The sequence below is a fragment of the Equus przewalskii genome, chromosome 13 (assembly GCF_037783145.1).
Source record: "Equus przewalskii isolate Varuska chromosome 13, EquPr2, whole genome shotgun sequence".
Lineage (NCBI taxonomy): Eukaryota > Metazoa > Chordata > Mammalia > Perissodactyla > Equidae > Equus > Equus przewalskii.
The window spans coordinates 89,369,041-89,378,773 of record NC_091843.1 but is presented as its reverse complement, the minus strand read 5'-3'; the positions used below and the strand labels follow the sequence as shown (position 1 = coordinate 89,378,773).

At 48.1% G+C, this 9,733-nt stretch overlaps 1 long non-coding RNA gene across 1 annotated transcript; it reads right to left on the bottom strand.

The window, feature by feature from the left end:
- Positions 1-1,858: 1,858 nt before the first annotated feature.
- LOC139075175 (uncharacterized) lies at positions 1,859-8,460 on the bottom strand. The gene is made up of 2 exons (XR_011525312.1): positions 8,012-8,460; positions 1,859-6,594 (listed from the first exon to the last, which is right to left on the bottom strand). It is a non-coding gene; the product is annotated as an uncharacterized lncRNA (long non-coding RNA).
- Positions 8,461-9,733: the final 1,273 nt, after the last annotated feature.

The following is a 9,733-nucleotide window of genomic DNA, read 5'->3' as shown; positions in this document are numbered from 1 at the left end:
TCTGTGATGGGACATTTTGGGTCTATTTTTAGAATTTAATCAATAGATTATGAGTAGAATGTAGCAATTATTTAAATCATAACAGTCATGATTATCAATGTTTGAAGTTACATTATTGTCATAAAATTTCTGATATTTCACGTCAGTCAAATATTTTTCAATCATATTTTTGCTGTGTATAAAAACCAGCAAACTGTGAAATGTCTTATTAAAAGCACCATTTTCCTAAATCTAAGTGTAAAAAGGATGCCACAATTTTTGTTGGCCTGTTTTGGCATCTTTATTTGTGAACGTGTGGGAATCCTTGATATGAGAGGGAGGCTGAGCCTCTCCCAAACCCTGAGAGACCTGCAGAGAAAGCAGTGGTGACACACGGCAGTGGGATGGCCATTTCCTGGACAGAGAAGGAAAACCACCACGCTGTCTGTCTCAGAAGCAGGAGGTCCTGCATCCACGCAGATGGCCCCAGCCATGAGGTCTTCAGGAGCCAGCTGGGCGGGAAGCGCAGGAGGGTAAAGTGTGCTCAGTAAATGCTGGGCCACGGGATGCAAGGATGAAGATCCTAAAGACCCATGGGTGGTGGGGGCAGCTGCAGACTGAGCAAAGGGCCTTTGAATGGAGAGAGGCTGAGCCAGCAGCCTGAGCTGCTGTAGTTTGAGAGCAGCCGGCAGCCCATTCCATGGCTGCCTGGAGACCCCCCCGCCGGGGCCCTCCCCGGCTGCGTGGCCCGGCTCCAGGGCTGTGCAGCTCACTCTTCACACCCACCTCAGGGCAGCCGCCTCGGACCCCAGGCTCTGCTCTGACCTCGGAGGCCAGAGGGGCCGGGATGTAAGAGTGCCTTAGACATTGTTTATGGCAGCGGTCTCCAGACTTTTACTCAATATCTGTATGGCTTAAAAAAAATTCTTTAAAAGACAACCCTAATGTCTGCAGAACAGAATGCCAACCCAGATCTTTCAGTGGTTGGCTGAGGAGGGGATGGATGCGTTATTTCACCCAGAGTGTTGTATCAGATTCGCCCCATTTCAGTTCCTGGTCCAGCACAGTCACTGGCCTCTCACTGAGGGCCAAGCACTGTGCGAGGTGTTGGGATCCAGAGATGAATAAGACCTGCTCCCTGCCTTCCAGAAGCTTAGGGTCCAGGGCATAGCCCTACATACAGGGCAAGGAGGTCTGGGCCGAGGAGTAAACCCAGGGCTTAGCCGGAGGTCACAGAGGACCCCCAGGCTAGAGTGAGGCTCCCTTTGCCAGCTCTAAAGAGATTACACATGATGTCATCCCAACACCTAATGTACTGAGGGACGAGGAAATCTCCAAGTCTGAAGGCAAAGCCTTCTTCAAAGGCACAGTAGGAATGTACACTTAGACAGAGTCAAGGAGCTCTGTGGGGTGGGCGACCTTGCTGGATAGAAGCAGAACTTTCTGGCAGTCTCCTCATAGACCCAGAAGGAGCAAACTCTGAGCCATCGTCTCGGTGGCTGAAACCTGATGCAAAGCTCAGGAGCCTGGAGGCCGAATGGGGGCCGATGTCATCCTCGTCCCTGGCGTGTGAGCTCTGCCCTCAGCCCTCTAAACAGAACCTTCGGAACAGAAGAAGGCACCAACTGGTTTCCTTCTTGGTGAACTCATCTTCTATAAGGCTTTTCCTTGTCCTTCCAACCCCTCCCCGGCTCTCTCCCTCCCCCTACCCAGAACCCGCAGTCCCCTGGCCTCGCAGCCCTGCTGCCCTCCTTGCGGCTCCTGCTGGTGCCCTCTGCCACACTCGGTCTCCACCGCCTCCCCATGCCACTGCCCTACGAGGAAATGGCATCTGGAAGCATCAGAAACAGCAGATGCAAAGATGGCAGAAGCCCCGCAGTGAGAGGGGAGAACTCTGCTTTATTCTGGCGGTCTCTTTATGCGTCTCATCACTTCTCCAGCGGGAACTCAGGCCCCCGAATGTCAGTGACTCAGCCGGGCAGGCTCAGCATCGCTCAGCAGTGAGGAGCTGCTGAGCAGTTCCACGCTAAAACGACTGAAAAAATGAAGCAGTTCCTTCGTTCATTTTATGTTTCAAAGTCCTCTCCCATTTAGACTTTCCCCTCAGTCCACCTGAAATAACGACCTTCTCTCGTACTGTGCACATCCGTGCCTCACCAAGGGCAGGAGCCGTGTGTCCAGGCGGCCAGCGGAGGGGCAGCTCTCGGGCGGGTTTCCCCCGTCCCAGCTCAGGATGATCTGGGGTCTGCACTCCTCAGACTCCCGCCCTCCCTGCCCGCTCGTGGGAGAGCAGGGTGTGGGCGATTCCTGGGTCCAGGACGACAGAGGAGCTGACATCTTCACAGACGTTCCTGGTGATTTTGATAGATACTCAGATTCGGACTCATCGCTCCAGAGAACATAACTAGCTTTTCTTCTGAATTCAGAAATTAGCTAGTTTTCCTAACTCTGGCCTCTCAGACTCTCTGAAAGCCCCTGCTTTCCCTGCAAAGGGAGGGACGGCTTCGGCACGTCTCCCCGCTCTGCTGCACACACGTCCCTCCTCCCCAGCCCTGTTCACAGCCAAGCCCATGGCTCGTTGCCCGGCTGGTGGGCAAGTCCTGGCTGCCCAACAGCTCTGCACTCGTCTCTTTAAAATTCTTTATCCGAATGTGCAGGAATGACCATTTGGAGTCGCTCTCATGTCTCTCTGCGATGTGACACTCATCCGAAGGGAAGGGATCATGTGTGGAGGAAACGTGCCCCTTTGACAGAGATGTTATTTCAATGGGTTTCCTCTTTCAAAGGACTCCCCTTTATCTGAACTATCGCATTGTTCCTAGTTCCATAAAAGCAGGGCAGCAATTGTGATGGAAATTTGCATACACAGTGTAAATGCTCAGCTGCTTTGTTGTTTGAAAGGGGCTGCTCGAGACTAGCTGGCTCAGGTGAGTCCTGGCCCTTCATTCAGGCAGTGGATTCAAAGGCTGGTCTTGAACCAATGCCTCCGCCCTCTTCCTTATTCAGGTTACACCGAGGAGGAAGCGTGCGCCTCGGACCAGCTGGTCTCCTCATGCTCTCAGAGTCCCGGAGCTTGGCGTCGAGGGCCTGGCTCGCCAGTTCTTTGGGCTCATAATCTCACTCTTCATCTCCTGGGAGAGTTCACTGATCCTTCTTCAAGCACAACAACACCTTTTTTAGTATTTACTTTTCCCACCTCACAGGTGGACTTCTGCTCCCATTTACCGTATTTCATAAGAGATTAAGGACCACTCCTGGGACACTCGAGGCTGAAGACATAATGCTGGTCTATGGGCAGCAACCCGTGAGGCATTCTTGATGGAGAACGTTTCTGAGCGGCCACCACAGAAGATAAAAGAGAACATTTCTAAATTTGGCAAGAACTTAAAGTCACAGTAGGAATATAAGTGTTACTGCGTGAAGCATAGTATTTTAAACATATTAAAGATACTCAAACACAATCACAGGTTCAAGAGATTTTCAGTTTGTGTGTCCCTGTGCTAAAACTTACAGTTATACATATTGGCCCAAGTATAGGCCACACTGCCCAGTATCTGTGAACAAGGTGGAGACATCCATTTTTCTCATAAAAGACAAGTGGCAAAAAATTAATGTAAGGCCGCAGGGTCTAATGAACAATGGGCTAGAAACTGGGAGATCAGCGTTCGCATTCCAGTCCACATCACTTGTGTCTTTGCACACACCCCTCGCTCCCACATGTATTTTTTTAATGAATGATAATAGTGAAAGAAGGCAGACTGGAAGAGATTTTAGGGACAACTTCACCAAGTCCCACATTTAATAGATCAAGAAGCTGACCACTAGAGAAGTGAACTGATACCACTACAGAACCGGCAATTCTTAACATAACAGGCAAAATCCCATGCTTTCTGACTCCTGTCGGGGCTCTTTCTCACTGTGGCCTCCACTTTATCACCCATCACATGGGAAGATTAATGCTTATCCTATCCACCTCCTAAGAGTCTTAGAAAAATCAACTGAGATAATATGTGGCTTGGATTGAATTATCTCTAATGTAAAGTGGGATTTGAAGACCATGCATTGGTTCTTTCCCAGTTTTCCTTATAGCAATGAATGTCCCCACCCTCCATTCTGCTGCACAAGATAAAAGTCTTGACACTTCCCTTTCTCACACCCCCTCAAATCCAATCCATCACTAAATCCTGTTGAGTTTCTTTCTAAAGGCCTCCTGAGTTTGTCCACTTTCACCATGTCTGCCTCACCATCCTTGTCTAACCACCACCGGCTCTCACTTGGACCACGGCAGTGCCCTCCTAACTGGTCTTCCCTCATCCGCTCTTACCCCCTTAAATGAATTCTCAACACAGAAGGCAGAGGGATCTTTAAAAATTCAGTCATGTTCCTGACCTTCTAGCTTATGACCCTTCAATGACTTCCATTGTTTTTGAAATAAAATCAAAATCCTTAATCCATTTATATAGTCAAAGAATAAAATGCTTAGCAATAAGTTTAACAAAAGAAGTGCAAAACTTAAACTCTGAAAACTACAAAACATTATTGAAAGAAATCAAAGAAGACCTAAATGAAAGGAAAAACACCTCATATTCAGGGACCTGAAGACTTAATATCATTAAAATGGCAATACTCTTCAAATTGATCCACAAATTCAATGCAATCTGTACCAAAATCCCAGCTGGCTTCTGTGCGAAAATTGACAAGCTGATCTTGCAATTCACATGGAAATTCAAGGGGCACAATAGCCAAAACATTCTTGAAAAAGAAGTACACAGTAGGAGCACTCATGCTGTCTGATTTCAAAACTTAGGCAAAGCTACAGTAATCAAAACAGTGTGGTAATGGCATAAGGATAGACATACACATCAACGGAATAGAACTGAGAGTCAAGAAATAATACCCTCACATTTATAGTCAATTGGTTTCCACAAGAGTGCCAAGACAATTCGATGAGAAAAGAGCAAGGTTTTCAACAAACAGTGCTGAGAAAACTGGATGCTCATACACAAAAGAATCATGTTAGACCCCTTCCACATACCATACATAAAAAATTAACTCAAAATGGATCACAGCTCTAAATTTAAGAACTAAAACTACAAAACTCCTCAAAGAAAATATTGGAGAAAATCTTTGTGACCTAAGTTAGGCAAAGACTTCTTAGATATTATGTCAAAAGCCCAAGTGAGAAAAGAAAAAAATCGATAAATTGGACATCAAAATTCAAAACTTTCGTGCTTCAAAGGATACCATCATGAATATTAAGAGAACTCCATTGAATGGGAGAAAATATTTGCAAATCATGTTTTGACAATAGGCTTGTGTCTAGAACACATAAAGAACTCACAATTCAATAGTAAAAATACAAATAACCCAATTTAAAAATGGGTTATGAGTAAGGATCAGTTTCAGGCAGAGCATAAATCAGTCATCAAATTACGGGACTCCTGGGATGAAAGTACTCTAGGAATTCAGAGAAAGGAACAACGCGTGCAGGCTGGAGGGCTGGAGTCAGAGCTCTGTCCTTCGGGGCGTGATTGAAAACACGATCTCCAAGTTATAGGACCTGATGTGCCCAGTAAAATTAAACTCGCTGAGTAAAGTTTGAAGAGAGAATGATCTGGAATTCTAGGCCCTGGCATCCTGTTGGAGGAATAGTAAGGAGGCCACTAGGACAGGGCAGAGCGAGGAAGGGAGGGGGCTAGGAGACAGAGAGGGAGGGTAGCAGGAGACAGTCGGTTAGGGTCCCCAGGCCGGTGCACTGGCTTGGTTTCTGACTCTGAGTAAGATGGGGTGTCAGCAGATGATTCCAAACAGAGGGCCGTGCTCTGACTTCTGTGCGATGTCAGGGCAGGAGCAAGGAAAACAGTGAGGAGATGGTTTGCGCTGGCCCAGGAGAGGGAGCACGGTGGCTTGGATCAGGGAATAAGGTGGAAGAGGCGCGAAGTGGTCAGGTTGCCGACATAGTTTGAAGGCAGAGCCAATGAGATTTGCTGATGATTGGAAGTGGGGTGTGAATGACAGAGAGGACTCAAAGATGACTCCAAGGGTTTTCCGGAGCAAAATCGGGCCTGGAGTTGCCATTTACTAAGACCTGAAATTCTCTGGGGGAAGCTGACTGGAGCAGAGGAGAGGAGAAGTTGGATTTTGACCTTGTCAGATTCGAGATGCTAATATAGATACCCAAGAGGAGACGGCAAAGCAGGCAGATTTTCAAGGAGTGTGACCAGCATTTGAAAATGCCTCCCAGGGCAGAACCTTTCAGAGTTTGCCTGAAGCTTTAGGTTCCCGGTGACTCCAGGAATTCCCGCACAGCAATTCCCAGAAGACGCCAGGAGAGGCCACATCTGAGCGTCTTCACTTTCATCCCCAGGCTGTTGATTCCGGTCCTTTTGGATTTCTCTTTGTTTGATCTGTCCAAGCTATGCGCAGACGAGCCCCCATCCTAAGGCTGTTCTTTATCCTTTATGTGGGCATCTTCTTTAAAAGAAGAGAGACTATTACACACAGTAATTTGCTTTATGATTTAAGATGTTGGACGCCTCCTAGGTTGAAGAGCAAACTATCTAACCGTGGGAGAGTTACCAAAGTCCAGATACAGCAGGCCTGCCGTCGGCTCAGCTGGGATTTTAAAAATATACATCATCATTATTTCATAAAAGTACCTTTGGAATTTTTAAATCACACAACATTTTCACGCGTTATATTTCATAAACCAAGCACCAACTCAGGTCCTAAGGTTGGCCTGATAAACCCAGATGCTAATTTTTTTTTCCAAGGGAAAAAAAGGAACACACATTTGAAGATTGTCTACTGTGTGCCACACTCTTTTATGATATCTGTCTTAATCTTCCTTTTGAGAAGAAAACTCAGACCCAGAGAGATTAAGTAACATACCAAAGGTTACACAGCAGAGAAGTGGCCAAATCAGAAACAAGAGAATCAGTATGTCCTGCTCCATCGTGCATCCCAGGTTTGTACAGCATCCCTCTGCCCCACAAAACCCACCCAGCCCTTTAGCTCTCCTGATGTGGTCAAAGGAGTTCCCCTCAGATCAATCAAATGTGCATTGACTCAGAGGAGGCAAGTTCCTCCTGAGCTCTGGGATACGAGACCTACGACACCAAGGAATGAGCAATAGCTTTCCTCCATTTTGTGGGAGGATCTTAAATATTTGAGATGTTTTGGTCCACAACTTCCAAGTTCATAGAGTGGAACGTGTGGAGCCTGGCAGAATCTTCAGCAGCAAAGGCATGATCTGCTAAGGACTTCCATCGCAAACACACAAATTTGTGCTTAATAACAAGGCACAGCCTAGTGGTGGGGGGAGTCGGTATCTAATTTGATCCCCATTTTACAGATGGGGAAAACAAGGTTCAAAAATGTTAATTCACCCCAAACCCGCACAACTAGCAGCCATAACTGGGCCTTTGCTTTGTGCAGCTGCACAGCTTACTCCCAGTGTTTCTATGAGTAACGAACAGCACGTGCTTACATGGAATTTACTAGGAAGGAGGCGCTTGTTGGCTAGTTCAGCCCTCCATCACCCCACGAGGTGGGGGCTTGTATTGTCAGCCCTGTTTCACAGATAAGAGGCTACAGCACAGTGATAGCCAGTAACTTGTTCAAGGTCACGCAGCTGCTAGGAGGCTGGTTCAGGACTCACATCCAGGCAAACTGGGTCCACTGTCCATGTGCCATTGACCACTGAACCAAGACCCTTTTTCTGTCTATCCGGCAGTGCCAGAGTTGGACCAGGTCATCTGACTCCAAGTCCTGGGTTCTCTCCATGCCTCTTTTGCAAAGCCTGGGTTTCAGCCCAAGGGGATGAGTACAGGAAGAGAAGGAGAAGAAACGTTGGGTGAACGCAATCTGTGGCAGGCTCGCAGTTCCGCAAGCAGGTGGGACCGGCTCCCACCCTTATGACTCTGTGGGCAGCCAATGAGTTGTACAAATACAGACCCAGCTGAGTGATGCCTGGGAGATTGGCACTCTCTCCTTCTCTCTCTCTCTCCCTCACACACACACACACACTCACCTGCTGCGTGTTAGAATTCCCTCCAACACCCTAAGACAGCCCTGGCAGTGGAGGAAAAAAAAGCAAAGATCCGTGATCGGTTTGCAGTTGCCAAAGGGACGGGTTTGCTGGCAAGCAATGAAGAGAGGGTGCACTCTGTGGGATCCTGGAGCTGGGACAAGCTGGGCAACACGGTTGTCTCTTCCTGAGGGTGTGAGTGCGGGGGCCGCAGCAGAGACATGGCACCAGAGGAGTAAGTAACGCGTGCGGAAGTGGATCTGCCCAAATCAAAGGCAAGAACTATGGGCACACTGATTAGGAAAACAGCCATTCTGAAGCGGGGGCAGAGATCGTGTTTCTCTTTCATGTGGAGCCAAAAAGAACTTGAGCCTGTGTCGATGGTGCCTGAGAAAGGCCGGGTCATAGGGGTGCCGGCACTGTGGCAGGAGGTGCTGGCCTGGCAGCCTGGCAGCCCGACAGCCGCATCCACACCCAGATGATGGTCGAAGGACCTCAGCTGGGACCTGCCTCACCTCCGGCACCTCTCACCTCGGGGGGGCCCCCTGTGTCCACACAAAGCCTGATGGATCCTATTGGGCAACTCACTTGGAAAGATCCAGGGCTTTCTTAAAGAGCCCCATTAGCCTCAGGAGAACAGGAAGACCTTCCATTCTCGACTACCTGCCATGGCACAGCAATATTGGGGCAGTGGGACAAGGTCCCGGGAATGGCCAGTGATTAGGAAAAAGGAAAAGAATGAGAGAGACACACAATGAATAGGAAATGAGCAAGCAAAACACCTCCCCAAATGTAAACAGTGCACGGTGATTCTGGCCCGGGGCCCAGTCATATACAGTCTGTTTTTAAGGGTTTTGAGTTGTAGCAGGAGGCAGGCAGGAGTTCTAGGAGCAAGACACTAGGATCACCAGTGAGGAGAGAAGTTGTAAAGAAGAAATTCAACTCTAAGTCTCTGCGGTCTCCTCCCAGCCTCTCCTCACTCCCCACTCTGAAAAGAAGGAATCCATGGATCTCACACTCGGCTGGTGTTATCCGCCTGGGACTGCACAGAGCTAATGGGGTTGTGATGGGCAGAATGAGGTACAAAGGGAGAAGAACGAGAAGCTGGCAGATTCCCATTGGACAGGATAGAGAGGGACCGAATGAGAGGACGGACCTGAGGAGGAGGGGAAGTGGGCAATGAATTTAATATCCTTCTGTAATTTGGGGGCTGGCGTATGTGTTTCCTTTTATTCATTTTATTTTTCCATTGTTTCATTAGTTTCATTTTTTAAAAAACCTCCGTAAACATTTAAATTCCTTTTCAGTTAATCTCCATATTGGATTGATGTCTCCCAGTGAGACAGTGGGCTCAGATGAGCCACAAGGCAATTTTCTTAAGGCTTCATTTCCTCTTAAACTCCACGACCTTAGAGATGAAGGAGCCAAGGCTGAGCCCAGACTCACACGATGCTCCTGGGGGTCTGGGCCTCCCTGGGGGGTCCGGCGAAAGGGGGGCCGGGGAAGGCAGGGGACAGAGCGAGAGGCCCGCCTCTGTCTCAACCAAAATTGCTCCACTTTAAAAATCTATTTCACAGATAAAACAGGACTTAGTATAAGGCTTTCTTTGTGAAAAAAGAAGATTCCTCCACTAAGAGTTTGAAAAACAATGATTTAGTCCTTGTCCCTTATCTTATCAAGAAGTCAACCAAGCCCTGGAGTCTGTGACTTGCCCAAGGTCCAGTT